This window comes from Rhineura floridana, chromosome 2 (assembly GCF_030035675.1).
Source record: "Rhineura floridana isolate rRhiFlo1 chromosome 2, rRhiFlo1.hap2, whole genome shotgun sequence".
In the NCBI taxonomy this organism is placed as follows: Eukaryota; Metazoa; Chordata; class Lepidosauria; order Squamata; family Rhineuridae; genus Rhineura; species Rhineura floridana.
Window position 1 is genome coordinate 159,824,677 of NC_084481.1, and position 17,456 is coordinate 159,842,132.

Sequence of the window (17,456 nt, forward strand, 5' to 3'; positions counted from 1 at the left end):
CAAGAGCATCTGTCATGGACTACCCTGTTCATATCTTGTAAGTTCAGGTCTGTGCCTTCCCTTATGGAATCCATCTCTTGTTCAGCCTTCCTCTTTTTCTACTCCCTTCTGTTTTACCCAGTATTATGGTCTTTTCTAGTGAATCAGGTCTTCTCATGAGGTGTTCAAAGTATGATAACCTCAGTTTCATCATTTTAGCTTCTAGTGATAGGAGGCGATTTGCGAGGATCCTTGCAAGGATTTTATCTGCGGTAGCAAGAAAAGAGATAACTATAGTTCCCACAATTTGTTTGATCACCCTTCTTGAAAAGGGTGATGATTATGGTGTCCCTAAAGTCTTCCAGGATCTTCCTCATCCAGATTTTTTGGATGAGCTTATGAAGTTGTTCTGTAAGTTCAGGCCCACCTTCTTTAAAGACTTCAGCAGGAATCCCATAAGGTCCACTAGCTTTATTGTTCTTCATTTGATTGATGGCTTTATTGACTTCATCCAAATTAGGGGATACTGCAAGCTCGTCTCTAGTTTGTTGTTGTGGAATTTGCAAGAAGACCTCACCAGCCACAATAGAGTGGAGGTCGTGGTAATGCTCTTTCCAGTGCAGTGCAATAGACTCTTTATCCTTAAGAAGTTTGGTACCATCTATTGAATATAAGGGATCTGTACCGTAATTTGTTGGTCCACAGATGGCCTTTGTGGCTTTAAAAAAGCCCCATGTATCGTAAGCATCTGCAAAGTGCTGGATTTCTTGAGCTTTCTTTATCCGCCAGGAGTTCTCAAGTACCCTAGTTCTTCTTTGGACCTCAGCCTTTGCACTGGCATAATTTTTTTCTTAGCAGCACAGTTAATGTCTTTCTGCCATATCTGGAAGGCTTTCCTTTTCTTGTCGATGATATGTTCAATCTCACTATCATTCTCATCAAACCAATCCTGATGTTTCTTAGTTTGGTATCTAATAGTTCGTTCACATGCTGCAGTAATGGATGTCTTCAGTTTAATCCAGTGTTCCTCAACATTTTCAAGGAGTTCCGTCGGTAGATGTTTCTTGGGAGTTGTTTGAAAGCAGGCTCACTTAATAGGATCTTGAAGGGTGTGGATGTTCATTTTACGCCTTGGTTTTCTTTCTTGGAGCCTACGTAGAGGAACAATACTAATGGCCATAGTGGATCGAATTAATTGGTGATCTGTCCAGCAGTCATCAGCACTTGTCATGGCCCTAGTGAGGATTACATCACGACGATCTCTGGCATGGACAATTACATAATCCAGGAGATGCCAGTGTTTTGCACTTTATAGGATGTTGCTGATTCATAGGGTCACCATAAATCATAATGAACTTGAAGGCACATTACAACAACATGTGCTTCAGCTGGTAAAGGAACCTGGAACTGAGCAGTTTGTGTAGATTTTCAGAAGGAATAAGTTCTCCATCACTGTAGCATTGTGATAAGAGATGGTGAACCTGGTCAGATATCTCCCTCTACACAATTATTAAGGGTACCGGGCCCTGACCTTTACTGAACTTAACACAAAAATTAAACAATTTTCAAAGGAATGCCATCTTAGTCTGCTGCCACAAAAACAAGAATGAGTCTTGTGGCAACTTAAATGACTAACAAATGTATTATGGCATAAGCTTTAAGAACATAAGAAGAGCCTGCTGGATCAGGCCAGTGGCCCATCTAGTCCAGCATCCTTTTCTCACAGTAGCCAACCAGATGTCTGTGGGAAACCCACAACCAAGACCTGAACACAAGAGCAAGTTAAAAAGCACAAGTCCTTATACCGACACCTGGAGAACTCCACTTTCTACATCCCTCCACTGGGATAACTGTTATTTTATTCCTACTCCGTACTCTCTGTTTCATAGCCAGTTCCTGAGCCACAAGAGGACTCTCTTCTTATTCCATGATTGTAAACTTACTTGGGAGTCTTTCGTGAGGTACCTTGTCAAAAGCTTTTTGAAATCCAAGTACACTATATCCACTGGATCACCTCTATCTGTGCAGTCTCAAAGAACTCTAATGGACTAGAGTTCATTTTATCAGATGCATAAAGTGTTATCCTATGTTGGGAAAATATGCTTATCCACATGGTTGTAAAAAAAATGTAAGTAACAATGTCAAAATGAAATTAAATGCAAAACACACACACTATGATAATTACAATGGCCATTCAAAAAGCAACGTAGATAACACACATAACATTGTACTAATTTAACACCTGTAGTGGTATAAATACATGCCATTGCAATTCAGGCCTCAGGTGATATAACAGAACCTTGATAAGCTGTAATTCAGCAGTTTCACACTGGAGTCACTTTTGAATTTCCTTTGTTCAAGAATAGACACTTTAAGGTCAGTAACAGGACATCCTGGGAGTTTGAAATATTGTCTCATCGGTTTCTGAATATTGTGCTTTTTGATATCAGATTTGTATTCATTTATTTTGTATGTGAAAAATGACCTGCTTCTCCTGTGTAGAAGCCAGAAGATCAGTGTTGGCAGTTGATGGCATATATCACAATGGAATATGAGCAGGTGAATGGAGGCTTATCATAAGGATATCCGTGTAATGTTCCTCCCCACTGGCACCACCTGTCAGGCTCCCACCCATGGCTACCACCAGGGAGAAACATAGTTTTTATTTTTCTCTAGCTCACCCTAGCACAGATCTCACAAGATCCCACTGCTAGGCAGCACCACCAGTAAACAATACTGCTAGAGACTTTGCCTTAGTCTCCTTTCTGGCTTATTGTTACTGTGTGTCTGGGTGCACTTGCAGGCCACAACCCCCTGTATCTTTGTGCTGATAAAGCATACAGCCCTGGGTTGCCCTGGATACTTGATGATACACTATCTCTTCACCGCTGCCACCAATAATACTGTTTCCCAACCTTGGTAATTACCCTGCCCACCCTTCTGGTTTGTGAAAGCCCCAGCCAAGGATCAGGCTTTTGGTAAACCAATGAAATATTTATTTATAAACACCAGGAAATAACAAGATTATGTAAGGTATGTTTAACAAGCGTATGGTTTCATATAGTGTCACTCTTTATGTTTCTGGTCATATATATATTGCCTAAATATCAGCCAAATACAATCCAAGCCTCCCTCAGAACTCTGCCAATCAACTCCTCCAAAATCCCTCTCATCAACCAACCCACCTCCTCAACAACTCCCCCCAACTCAACTGTCATCCTCTCATTTATACCTTCAGCCATTCAAACACTCAGCCAAACATCATACAGCATTCTCCAGCATTCTAGCCCATGTACTCCCCCTCTCACTCAGTCACTTACCATATATCGCTTAATAAACCCGCACATACCATATTTACAGATATTAAAATACAGGGACATCACAATCCGCTAGAAAACAAATGGTTCTAATCCTATAGTTCATTACTGAATTAAAGTGGGGTGTAGTGGTTGAATGGCGAACTTGGACCAGGGATCAAATCCCTGCTCAGCCATGAAGCTCATTGGGTGACCTTGGACTGGTCACGTATCTCAGCCTAACGTACCTCACAGGGTTGTTGTGAGGACAAAATAATGTTTGTACGCCACCTTGCACTTCTTGGAGGAAAGGTGGTATATAAATATAATAAATAAACAAATAAATAAAATTAGTGTGATCAGCAGAGAGAGCTGATCTAGAAAGTCTTAACCCACATTCCATCTCAGCCATAGACAAATTATGTAGGTTTTTTTATATTAATACAGCAATCCTAAGAGCCAATGGACTCAGTAAGACAATTTCTGAGTAAACATTAATAGGACTGGACTGCAAAAGTGCTAAATAAGTGATTAAAAATTGGATAGAATATAGGGGGCCCTGCTTGCTTCATTATTTGTGAAAGAATGTGGTTGTCATTACAGAATGCCTAGAAATTGTTTCCTCTTCCTACTTTTCTTCCTGTGGTGTCCCATTCCTCCTCCAGAGGGCAACATTATCAAGTACTTTGTCCTGTAGTCCAGCAACTAAGTCTTTTTGTACAGATGTTTCTCCTTTTGATAAGATAATTATAATTAATGTGGACATTGAACATGGACTTGTAATTAATTGTTTTATAATAAATAAATAAGCAGAACAAATTTGCTTATCAGACCTACAGCAGTAAAAAGAACAAAGGGTTGTAGTCAACTAAGTCGTACTCAGAGTAGACCTATTGAAAATAATGTTAAGATTTGTCATGTCTATTAACTTCAGTGGATCTCATCTGATTAGGACTAGAGTTGAATACTGCCCAAAGAGTTTTGTGGTACCTTAAAGACTAGCAAATCTATTATGGCATAAGCATTTGCTGAATAAAGTCCACATCATTAGAAGCGTGTTATGTTAAACTGGCAGGCTGCCAGAAAGCCCAGTAGCTAGCCTTCCTTGTTAGGTGGGGTAGCCACATTTCTAGGTGGGGCATTAGAGTAGAGGTGCATAGTGCCATCCATTCCTGCCCCCTCACTGGTGGAGAGGATGAGAGGGCCAGGCCAGGGGTAGGGAAAGGCAGTGACCTTCCCCATCACTCCTTCTCCATTCAGAGAATGTGTTAATTTACATGAATGAAGTTTAATCTGTTGAATTGTCTCACCCTTTTTTGAGAGATTGCCCAGGAACAACCAAACTCAAAAGCTTGACTTTGCCTATACAATAGTTACAGTCCTCTTTCACCTGTGTAGGGTTACCAGGTCTCCAGTTTTTGCCCGGAAACTCTAGTTTTTTGGGGTCCTCTCCGGGTGAGTCACCTTAATCTCCAGATTCTTCACTTACATTTTTTTTAAATTAAGTTTCTAGGTGGTCTGGTTCAAAAGATATAAACCAAAATGTCAGCCAATGCCCCCCCGCAACTTCTGTTAATACCATCTGCTCTAATCCCTGTCCTTTCAGAATTGTAGTCAATAAGTGAAGTCAGAATTGTGATTGACAAGTTTTGGTGACCCCCCCAGGCAATACCTAAAACCCATTTCAAGTTCTGGGAACACCTTATTTTTCCTACTTCTCACATCAGGAATTCAGTAAATATATAGCTTTCAGCAGCATAAAGAGTACTTTCTCTGTACAGGATTTGGACTTGCTTCTGAGTAAACATGCATAGGATTGCACTACAACAGAAGATTACAGGAGGATCTTGGTGGGCATAAAAGTGTACATGCAGGGTTTTTTAATTACTTGCAAAAATGGCAAATTATAAATTTTATTTTTCAAATAATTTTTGAACAGAATTTTTAAAAAGTGTACATGCTGCAGTGTTAAACTTTTCTGATTAAGGTGTCAAGCAAGTTTAAATTTTACTGGACTGTGAAAGCGGGCAGTTTATTTGTCTTACTCATAACCTGTTTTGAAAACCTTCCCAATATGAAGCTTTTCTGGGAGTAAAGCTTCAGTGCTAATTCCACACACCTGGGAGTTAACCCCATTGAATTCAGTAGGACTTACTTTTGAGTAGACATGGTTAGGATTGTGCTGAAAATCAGTGGGACTTTTGAGTGAACATAGAAAAGGGTTGTGTTGTAAATCTTTCTCTCCCCCTCCAATCCTTTTAAGGCAGTTAGGCAGTGCTTACCTAGGTATCACTGCTTTTATTTGGCAGGAAACTAATACTTTTAAAAAAATGTTCTGCAATGGCCAACTGGTTTTGACAATAAACTATATATTATATGATGTATTTTTACATCTCCAGTGTGTGAGCATACGGAATATTTCCAACAATCCTGTGAGTTGGAAACCAAGGTAACTCACAACAAGAAATAAAGCCATTTAAAATCCAATAGCCATAAAACAAATATAAAACAGTTGCAAAACAGCTTAAAGTGGCATGATTCTAATTCTTGAATTGGGTGAGTGCAGTTCCTTATCACTGAACTGTGCTTGCTTCCCTGTCTGAGTAAGCCCCATTGGATACATTGGGACTTGCTTCTGAGCAAACATGCATAGGATTGCACTATAAATATCTATGAATAAATAAATAGGTTATGTAAATAATAAACATCTTTGACATTCATGCTTATATAAATATTTTTCATACTATGTGTTGATATGTATCTGATTTCACACTATGATTGGGGTGGTCATGCCCCCCCTCTGTTGTTTTCACCCTGAGGGGCAGATTAGGCTGAGAGATGGTGCGTAGCCATGGTCACCTAGTAAATTTTGTAGCTAATTTTCATTTTAAAATTTAATTAAAATGATTTATATGCAGGAAAAGTTTACTAAGTAATACAGATCCACGTAATACATTTAAAGCACATCCAACTTGCTTTTAAAGTCCATTACTTCCTCTAAAGAATCCTGGGAAGTGTAGTTTCTCCTCACAGTTATAGTTCCCACCACCCTTAACAAACTACAGTTCCCATGATTCTGTAGTGGGATTCATGTGCTTCAAATGTATGTTGAATGTGCTTTAAATGCATGGTATGGATCTGCCCTAGTATGCTGTGCATTCATTAGTAAACTGAAAAGAACAATTTTAAAAGATACTTTTTTAAACAGGGCAATAGCTCAGTGGTAGGGCACATGCTTTGCATGCAAACATCCAAAATTCAATCTCTAGAAGAAACTATTGATGGAATCCTGGAGAGCCAGTGCTAGTCCATGTCATCAGTACTGAGCAAATGGCTTGAGTCAGTATAAGGCAGATTCCTTTGTGCCTAAAAGAGGAAAGAAACCCAAGGGCCACAGTGACTCTAAAATTTATTTACTTATTTTATTTATAACATTTATATATTGCTTTATTTTACAAAACCTCAAAGCAGTTTATAGAAGGGATTAAAACAAAATTATTGGCAAAAATAGTTAAAGGCAGATATTTAAAAACATTCCAAATAATAAAACCAACAATATAACATAATAGTTTTTACATGCCTGGGTAGGCTTACCTAAACAAAAATGTTTTTAGCAGGTGCCACAATGGGTACAATGAAGGGCCTGCCTCATGTAAATAGGCAGGGAGTTCCAAAGCATAGGTACTGCCATGCTAAAGGATTGATTTCTTACAAAGATCTCAGTGGCAACAACTAGATCAAGCAATTAGGGAGGGTAACAAGAGGCGGTTTTGGGATCTGGTAGCTAGGGGGATGCAGACATGTAAACACCTGGTAATGGGTAACATTTCAGCGCAGATATGGGAGGAGCATTTTACTAGGCTTTCTACCGATCTGAATGTAAAGGCTGATCCCGGGCCCCCTCCTGACCTGAGAGAGCTCCCACAGTGGCCCCCGGTTACGCCGCTGCAAATTCGCTCCCTCATTTCCACACTAAAACATGGAAAGGCTCCGGGGGAGGATATGTTACCGCCCGAACTTTTCAAAAACTTTTTGGAATGGTGGGAACCTATTTTAGCTAAAATGTTTACCTATCTTAATCACACAGGGATTATTCCAGAGGGATGGAGACGGAGCATTGTAATTCCTGTTTACAAGCAGGGGGAGAGACAAGACCCCAGCAACTACTGCCCCATTAGTCTACTGGATATTAGTGGGAAATTATACAGCAAACAGCTGCTGACTAAATTAGAAGAATGGGAGGTAGCAAACCAGGTTATCTCCCCGGAACAGGCTGGCTTTAGAAAAGGGCAATGCACCATAGATCTTTGTTTCACCTTATATTATGTTGCCCGACAGAGCATCCTAGGGCCTACAAAACATCTTTATGTGGCCTTTGTAGACCTGGCGGCCGCTTTTGATTCAATCGATAGGCCCTGGATGTGGTCGAAGCTTGTCAAAACAAATATAGACAAACGGTTGCTGTTTCTAATTAAGGAACTGTACACTAACACTAATGTCCGAATTAGAATAGCCCCTACTGGCTCTTTAACAGACCCAATAGTGGCGGACAAAGGGGTAAAACAAGGCTGTCTTCTGGCCCCCTTCCTCTTTAACCTATATCTTAATGATATAGTGTCAGAGTTAGCGGGACCAGACTATTTCCCCCCTACAGTTGGGAACAGGAAAGTCTCAGTGCTCCTATATGCAGATGATATGGTTCTGCTATCACTCACACAAATAGGTTTAAGGAGACTACTGGCGCGTTTAAATGATTATTGCAACAGGGAACATCTTCAGATTAATTACGCAAAAACAAAGATTATGGTTTTTGGGAAACAACACTGTCCTTGTAAATGGTCCATCGGGAACACCCAATTGAACAGTGTTGTTCTTTCAAATATCTAGGTATTCAGTTCCAGGACATGCTTTCTTGGAAACAACAGCTGGTGTCAATGAAATCCACAGCTATAAGAACTGCCGGTGCCATTCTTAGATTTTACAGGACCGAGGGGGGTAATCTTGTGGCCCCGGCCCTAAAAGTGTTTCAAAGTAAGGTGCTGAATCAGATTCTGTACGGGGCAGCATTATGGGGTTGGGAGGACTCACTTCTACCCACTATTGAGGCTATTCAAAATAGCTTTCTTAAAAAAACCCTGTGGCTACCCATGGGTACTCCAGCGGCATTTTTGCGTGCAGAAACTGGCTTACCTCCTATAAGTGCGCGTGTTCATAGCATACTGATTACGTTCTGGGGTGCGATAGCTAATGCACCAGCAAAGGTAATCCTGAAGGCCTGTTACATGTCAGCCACATCAGAGTCTTTCTGGAGTAATAAACTAACTAGAGTTCTTCAAAGATACCATATCCCTGTCTCAACCGCTCCCACTCAGAGTAGACAGAAGTACTGGGAATCTATTCTCCGTCATTCTGAATGGATGGATAGATTAGCGATTGACAACTCCAGGTTCTCTAAGTGGTTCACCTTATTCAAGCGTGACCATTTGAGGGCGAGTTATTTGACCTACTCCATTCCAGTTCAGTTGAGGCAGGCCTTTACAGCGCTCAGGCTCCAGACGATGCCAACTTCAGTTCTGTCAGGACGTTATCAACAGATCCCATGGGAACAGCGCCTTTGCATCTGTGGAGCCGGAGTGGTAGAAGATTTGCCCCACTACCTGCTTGAATGCTCCCTATATGCTCATCCTAGGGACAAATTTTTAGGAGATATGATTAAACTACAGGATGACTTCCAGGCCGATAGTCTTATCCCCTTCCTTCTAGCTGATAATGACTATATGGTCACATACAGGGTAGCTCATTTTGCCCTAGCAGTGCAAAAGTTATGGGTAAAACATTCAGACATGGCAAACCAGCTAGGGTAATATCAGGCTTGGCCTCACAAGGTATGTGCCGGATAGCCGGATAGCTAGGCATTACTGCCATATTCTGCACTATTTTTAGCATGTTTAGTAGTTTGTATATTTGATGCATGTTTTAATAGATGTATGAAAATGATTGTTCGCCTGCGATAGCCTAAGGCCATGCAATAAATATTTGATTGAACTGATTTCTTACAAGAGCAGAACAAGTACTACGTGGCACCCGTAACATGGAAAGCACACCTTGAACTTGGCCTGGCAGCAAATCGGCAACCAGTGCAGATTTCAGAGCAGAGGTATTATGTGCTGATAGGGTCTCGTTCATGTCAGCAATTGTGCCGCAGCATTCTGCACTGACTGTAGGTCAGGTTGTGCTGCATGGGGATTTCTGTGACCTTGGCTGACTGGCTGCCAGGATTTTTTTAGTTTTGGTTAGGAACCCTGACTGGTTGCGGGATGCTGAGTTGTCTGCCTTACTCATAGGAATCTTGATGTGGTTGGTATGGTATTGTATTTAGGAAATCAACACTGTCTGGTTTTTCTTTTTTTATTTGCATTTCATTTACCTCTGACCTCACTTCCTTACATCCATATAAGCAGTGTTTCTGTATACTCAGCTCAACCCCCTTCAACCCACTGCTGACGAACCTTGTTATTTGCATGATGGTTTGTTTCTTGCCCAATAGTGGTAAAAGAGAATTCACATACTGGGAAGTGTGGCTTCAATTGCTGTTGTTCCCAATCTACTGCCTGTGATGGTAGACCAAGACGTGTCTGTTTTCTCTCTATCAGTTATTACTCATTGGAATTGGGTCATGATAACATCCTTTTATCTCACTACAGGTTTTTAGCCAATGAGTAAAGTCAAAGCTGTGATTGATGAGTGGACACACCACCACCAGGAATGGAAAGCAGCACACACATGCCATGGAGGGATGTGAGTGGCTGGTTTTCTAGCAAGTAACAATACCAAGGAAGATGAGTGTTTTTTTCTCTCTCTCGCTTTCACAGACACACACCTGTCAACATCCCACTGGCATCAATGGCAAAACAGCCATTATTTTAAGTGAATTTGAATGGCACCGGCAATATCTACTAGCAGGGCCGCTGATGGAGGAGCATAGGGTGAAAATTTGTACAAGTACCACCACACTGCTAAACAGTTGCTGCTTGCTGCTGCCTCACTCACTCATGAGCTACATGAGGTAAGCAAGCTGATCCAACAGCGCAGCAGCAGGTATCCCTTGCCCTGAGCCTAGTAGCTGAGAGAACGACCAGAGGAGTGAGGAAGAGGGCTCCTCACAACTAGGGATGAGTGAGAATTTCAATTCAGTTTGCATTTCAGGCAGAATTTATCAGATTTGCAATTTCCAAAACAATATGAGAACCAAAATACAGCCATCCTTGGAAATTCACATTTATTAGAATTTTGGGATGCAGTTTGCCAGCTAAACATTTATAAAAAAATGCATATATTAGAATACATGAGTGAAAATAACATGCAAAAAGGCATGAAATGATGAGAAATTGCTTGCAAAAATGTGTACCTTTGTCAAAACTGCCTACAAAAATGTTATTTGGAGAAATTCACAGTAAAATGGAGGAGAATTTTCATGAGGATTTTTTTTTAAATCCACAAATCGCTGTAGAAACAGAGAATTGAATTTAACATTGGAAAAATTAGAAACAGAGAGAACCGAAACAGACAGATCTTTCTATCCCTATTTTCAACCCACCCCCAACTCTGCCATCTCAGTTATTAGCCTGTCACTCCAGAAAGAGTGAGAATGGACCTCAACCTCTGGGTGAAGGATCCTTCTGAGCTCCTCCTGCAAATGACTGACCTGCCTTGCAACTTGCTTGCCTTGCATTAGGTTTTAATCCTATATTCACTTTTCTAGGAGTAAGTCAATGGGACTTACTTTTGAGTAGACATAGAAAGATTGGGGTCTTAATATCTCTTTACTCCCTATCCTTTTGTAAAAAGCAATTAGGCAGTGCTTACTTAGGTGTCACTGCTGTTATTTGGCAGGAAACTAATACTGCATTTTAAAAAAATGTTGTGCAATGACCAATTGTTTTTGACAATAAACTATAACTATTGTGTATATATTTTTACATCTGTCTCTGTTCCAACAACCCTGTGAAGTAGGTTAGGCTGAGAATTGATTCAGTCATCTAAGTTGTAAAGCTGCATGTGCTTAGATTATTGTTTACTTCTTCTTCTTGTCATTTGGGGTCCCCGGGGTGGGCTAATTTCTTTATATTGTTTTAAAATTGTCTATTGATGGCCCTGTACTGCCGCTTTTTAAAATGGTTATTGTTGACTGCATTGTATTTTATTATGTATTGTATTATTATGTATTGTTGAATTTAATGTTGTACGTCGCCTAGAGTGGTTTCAGCCAGATAGGCGACACAAAAATTAAATTTATTATTATTATTATTATTATTATCAGGGTTGGCAATTAAAAAAAAATTGTTGTAAAATGTCAGGAGGACTGTTATATTATTATGGTGTTTGAACTATTTATAACCATTGTTAAATGCCTTGTGAAGGCAGGAATTCTGAAAGGCAGATTAAAAATCTGTTAAAGAAATTCATCTTAACTGTGGATTTAAAATAACCGGCCATATTGGTAATGTCTGTCATAAGCAGTTCTTGGCAATAGATGGCTGGGCGGGGCGGTGTGGGTGGGAATACAGGGGACCCAATCCACATACACTGTACTGAGCCCAATAAATTCTGTTGACACCTCTGCTTTAAGGTACGACGTGTTTTTTGCCATAGCAAACTAACATGATAGTGTGACGATCCCACCTTTGGCTCCCCCTGTCAGGTTCCCACCTGCTTGTGGCTACCACCTTTCACTAGGCACCACCTCAGCGCACCACCAGTCAGGATTGTCATTTTTATTTTTTCTCACTCCGCTCTAGCACAGATCTCACAAGATCCCACGGCTAGGCAGCACCACCAGTCACTTCCTGTAACCAGTACTCCCAGAGACCTTGCCTCAGTCTCTCTATAGCTTGTTACTTTGTGACTGTGTGCCTATGCTGTTCCCAACCCCTTTGTATCTTTATATATGAAGCATACAACTCTGGGTTGCTCTGGATATTTGACTTGTTACAATATCTCCACTGCTGCCACCATTAGATACAGTTTCTGTTCAGCCTTGGTAATTACCTTGCTCTTCCTTCTGGTCTGTATATTCCCCGAGCCAAGGATCAGGCCTTTGGTAAACCAAATAAGTATTTATTTACTAACAACAGGAAATAACAAGATTACTTTAGGAATGTTTCACAAGTGTATGGTTTCATATATGGTCACTCTTTATGTTTCTGTTCATATATATGCTCTTTAAATATCAGCCAAATACAATCCAAACTTCCCTCAGAACTCTGCCAACCAACCTCACTCCAAACAACTTCTTCCCCCCTCATCACACAAACCTCCATTTATACCTTCAGCCAGCCAGCCACTCGGCCAATCATCATCCAGCATACTTCAGCTTCTCACCCGTGTACTCTCCCTTTCTCTCTCAGTCAATTACCATACATCACCTAATAGACCCGCACTTACCATATTTACAGATGCTTAACCTACAGGAACATCACAGATAGCCCTTTGAAAATTATTACCAATAGAAAGGTAATTGAAAATTGAGGTGTCCAAATAATGTGCTCCAGTGAGGCAGCAGGCATGTCCAGAAGAGAACCATGTGTATCAGTGGAGTTTGGATTGATGCTAACTTCACAGCTGTTCCTATTGCCAATGAGATTTTTTTAGAGAACAATTCCACACTCCGTTCTGTTTTTATTTATTTACATCTACATTTTGAGTTACATATCTAAAGGTTACTAAAAGCTACAGTATTTTTTTCCCCAAGTACAGGAAGAAACTTACCGGTCTAATAGAGGAAATTGTTTTGAAGTTTAATATAAAATATGAAACCTGCACCTGGCCTGGCTTTACTAGATACTCGAACAGATATCAGTAGAAAATAATTGTTCCACACAGGCAGGCATCCAAAACTAGCAGCACTTAAAAATAGCAATATCCAAGTAGAAAAGTAATGTATATGGATTTCTCAGCTATTAACTGGTTCTAAAAGACAAACTTATTATTTAAGTAATTATTTTACTACCTATTTCATTTTTATATAGTTTTGATTCCAACAAATTCAAAGATTCCAGCAACTTCAAAAACTTCAGCTTTGCATGGTTTACCATTTTTTAAAACCTAGAATCCTCATTGACCACCAAGGTCTATTAAATATGCAAAGCAGGAGTGCAAATATGCAAAGTAAGGGAACAGCTGCAGCACTGGGGGACTGGAGAAGACCTGACTTGGGAGTGAGTACCTGAGTATTTGGGTGTTTGTTTGTTCGCTCCTCTGGGTTGCTGTCTCTTGAGATGGCTGAGGTCCCAGGTAAGTGCTGCAAGGACTGGGACTCCCTGCCTGACCCTGACTCCAGAGAAAGGCTACAGTCAATCTTGCATCAGCTCTTGGCTGGGTCAGGGGACATAAAAGCCTGGCTGCTACCCCCTTCTGTGTTTTTTCTTTAAACCAATCTACAGGAGATTGGTAGTGGGGAGGGTGTATGGTGCATGTGTAGTTCTTGAGCAGGGTGAGAACCTGTGCAGTGAATTGAATTATAGGAGGAAGCCACCAGATGCCTTCAGAACAAGAGTCTGCAGCTGGCAGAAGGCTGGCCCTCTCTCGGTGTGAGATGGGGGGGAGTAGATGTGCCGAGTGTGAAAGCTTTTGAGTGGGTCTGACTGTTCTCAGTTCTCTCCAATGCCTATTGGGATAACTGGTTCAGGTAGGTTTTGTTGGTGGGCTCTTGATACGTCCATATCAGATGTTTAGGAGGAGTCTTAGTAAGGATGGACATGGGTAACACCACCTCAATTTCAGTGATCATGAGCAGAGGGAGGTATAGCCATGAGGAGGTGGTGAACTACCACAGAAGACAAGGGCAAGACTATCTATGCCTTGTTCCTCTCTCCCACTCCTTTCATAGACAGGTTTCTCGTTGCTCACCTGCTGTGCCCACTGGCTTGTGTGTGCTATTGTTTAACGCCAGATCAGTACACATTAAGACCACACTCATCCATGATTTAATCATAGATGAGGGTGCCAATTTGGTGTGCATTACCAAGACCTGTGTGGATGAGCTGGGAGGAGTTGATCTGACCAAGCTTTGCCCACCTGGATACTCAATGCATCACCAGCACAGGTTGCACGGATGGGGGGAGGGGGGAGAGAAGTTGCTGTGGTCTACAAAACTTCCATCTCCGAAACCACTCTGTCTTGGAGCTGGCTGTGAGGGCCTGCAGCTGGTGTTGGGCCAAGCAGACAGTAAACTAGCGTTGCTGCTGGTGTACTGTCTACCCTGCTGCCCAGTAGCTTCTCTGACCCAGCTGGTGGAGGCTGTCTCAGCTATGATTTGGGAGGAACCCAGAACAATAGTCCTGGGTGTTTTCAGAGCCCATGCTGAGGTTGCCTCTAGGGTTCTGGCTCGGGACTTCATGGTCTCCATGACAACTGTGGGGCTGTCTCAAGTTGTCATCAGCGCGATACATGGGCCAGGGCACACCCTCGACTTTGTTTTTGCTCTACAGGGAGAAAGGGGTGATCTGGAGATGGGAGGGGGGTGGATGCCACTCCATTGTCATGGTCAGACCACTTCCTGGTGAAGTTTAGACTTATGGCTGTGATCCTCCCCTGCAGGAGTAGTGGACAGATTAAGATGGTCCACCTCCAGAGACTAATGGAATCTACTGTATTCCTGAATGCCCTGGGGGTGTTCCCAGTACATAGAGCAGATGACACTGTTGAAGCCCTTGTCATGCTGTAGAACAGCAAGGCTCATCAGGCTTTTGACATGGTTGCCCGAGTGCCCTCTCCGGCATTGTGGAGCCCGGTTTGCACCTTGGTACACCAGTGAGCTAAGGGCAATGAAACAGGCTGGACGACGGCTAGAGATCAAGTGGCAAAAGGCATGCTATGAGGCTGATTTGGCATGAGTAAGATATTATAACCATACCTACTGTGTGGCTGTGAGGGTGTCAAAGAAGGCCCACTTCTCTGCTACCATTGCATTCTCAAGTAGCTGTCCAGTGTAGCTTTTCCATATTGTCAGGGGTCTGTTGACATCAATTCCAGGAAATGGACTCTTGGACCATTTGGAAGCCCACTGTGAATTGTTTGCAAGTCACTTTGAGGATAAAGTTGCTCACTTGTGTAGCAATCTTGATGCCCCATCCACATCTACTGTAGTCCCCAGTGAGGTGTTCGGTGCAATGTCTGCTGCAATGTCTTAGGATCGGTTTCAGTTGATGTTGCCTGATGACATGGACAAGATGCTTGCAACAATGCAGCCAGCAATGTGTCCTCTTGACCCTTGCCCTTCTTGGCTTATTAAAGCTTACCAAGGGGGTTTGACTGAGTGGATCCAGGGTGTGACCAATGCATCATTATGGGAGGGAGTGGTTCCAGCCACCCTGAAAGAGGTGATGATCTGATCACTCCTGAAAAAGCCAATCCTGAGACCCATTGGTTTGTAACAACTACCACCTGGTCACAAATACCACCTGTTTAAGGAAAGGATTGAGAGGCTTGTGGTGCAGCAATTGCAAGTACTCTTGGATGAAACAGATTATCTTGACCCATCCCAGTCTGGGTTTAGGACTGAATTGGCCTTAGTCGCCTTCTCCTTTATCGGGGGAAAGACGGGGGGAGTGAGACCCTGTTATTCTTTCTTGATCTCTCAGCAGCTTTTAATACCATTAACTATAGTATCCTTCTGAGCCGACTTGGTGTTGGAGGTGCTGTTTTACAATGGTTCCAATCCTACCTCCAGGGTAGTTTTCAGAGAATAGCACTGGGTGATTGCTTTTCGGCCCCCTGGTAGTTGTGCTGTGGGGTGCCACAGGATACCATCTTGTCCCCTATGCTGTTTAACATCTATATGAAGCCCTTGGGAGAGGTCATCAGGAGATTTGGGGCAAGGTGTCAGCAGTACACTGATGATACCCAGCTCTATTTCTCTAACATCTGAATTAGGAGAGGCTGTGCAAGCCCTGGACTGTTGCCTGACTTCGGTGGTGGACTGGATGAGGGCCAATAAACTGAGTCTGAATCCTAGCAAGATGGAAGCGCTGTGGGTTGGTGGCTCCCGAGTTCAGATAATTGGTCAGTTGCCTGCTTTGGATGGGGTTGTACTCCCTCTGAAAGAGCAGGTCCGTAGTCTGGTGGTGCTCCTGGATCCATCTTTGTCGCTAGAGGCCCAGGTGACCTCTGTGGCTAGGAGTGCCTTTTACCAGCTTTGGCTGGTAAGGCAGGTGCAGCTGTTTGTGGACCAGGATAGCCTGACCACTGTTGTCCATGCACTGGTAACCTCCAGGTTGGATTACTGTAATGTGCACTATGTGGGGAAGTCCTTGAGGTTGGTCCGGAACTTGTGGCTGGTGCAAAATGCAGCAGCAAGACTGCTCACTGGGGCAGGGTATCACCAGCATGACACCCCACTGCTGAAAGAATTGCACTGGCTACCTATTAGCTACCGGGCGAAGTTAAAGATTCTGGGCTAAGTTCAATATTAGACAGGCGCCATCTCTGTTATCTTTTTGGGTCCTTCCTCTTTCAACAAGCCTTTTAAGTAGAGACCTTATCTTAGTCTGTCTCTGTGTTGGAATTGTTTTTAATATGTGTTTAAAGCTTTTTAAATATATATATATATATTTAAAGATGTTTTCTTTTAATATGTTTTCAAGGATGTTTTGTGGTAATTTAAAGTCTGTTTTTATGATGTTTTACAGCGTTTTTAGTGCTTATGTTTGCCAGCCTGGGCTGTTACTGGGGGACGGGTGGGATATAAATCTAATTGTTTGTTTGATTGATTAAATATAATACTTGACATCATTTGTTATTCATAAATTGTTATCTTAGAACTGATACTTAGTAACATGCAGGCTTGTTAAAGAACAAAAAATGCCTTGCTGTATTAGATCAAAGTCTATCTAGTCCAAAGATCTTTGTAAGAATTCCAGCACCCCTGTATGCCACCAGAAATTTGCCAGTGATCCTCCAATACACGATTTACTTTCTATCTATCTCTGGGATAGACTACAGAATGAAATTAGAGATCACTGTATTATTTTCAGAAAATTTCTAAGTTTCAGATATTTCCATTTCCATGTTTTTGTTTCTATTGCTTTGCTACAAGAAAGAAATAAAGGTTACTTACCAATGTTGTTACACTTTAAGTGTTACCTCTAAGTATCAATAGCGGGATATTTCACATGGAGATGT

The 17,456-nt window shown here is 41.8% G+C and overlaps 1 protein-coding gene across 2 annotated transcripts in view; it reads left to right on the forward strand.

Moving 5' to 3' along the window:
• The first annotated feature begins 13,871 nt into the window (after positions 1-13,871).
• Positions 13,872-17,456, forward strand: part of PALS1 (protein associated with LIN7 1, MAGUK p55 family member) — a 101,817-nt gene continuing 98,232 nt past the window's right edge. Inside the window, exon 1 of one of the 2 annotated variants that reach the window (XM_061611053.1) lies at positions 13,872-13,962. The gene's annotated coding sequence lies outside the window, so the exon portion shown is untranslated. The remainder of the gene's footprint in view (positions 13,963-17,456) is intronic. The other variant, XM_061611048.1, reaches the window with a different exon arrangement.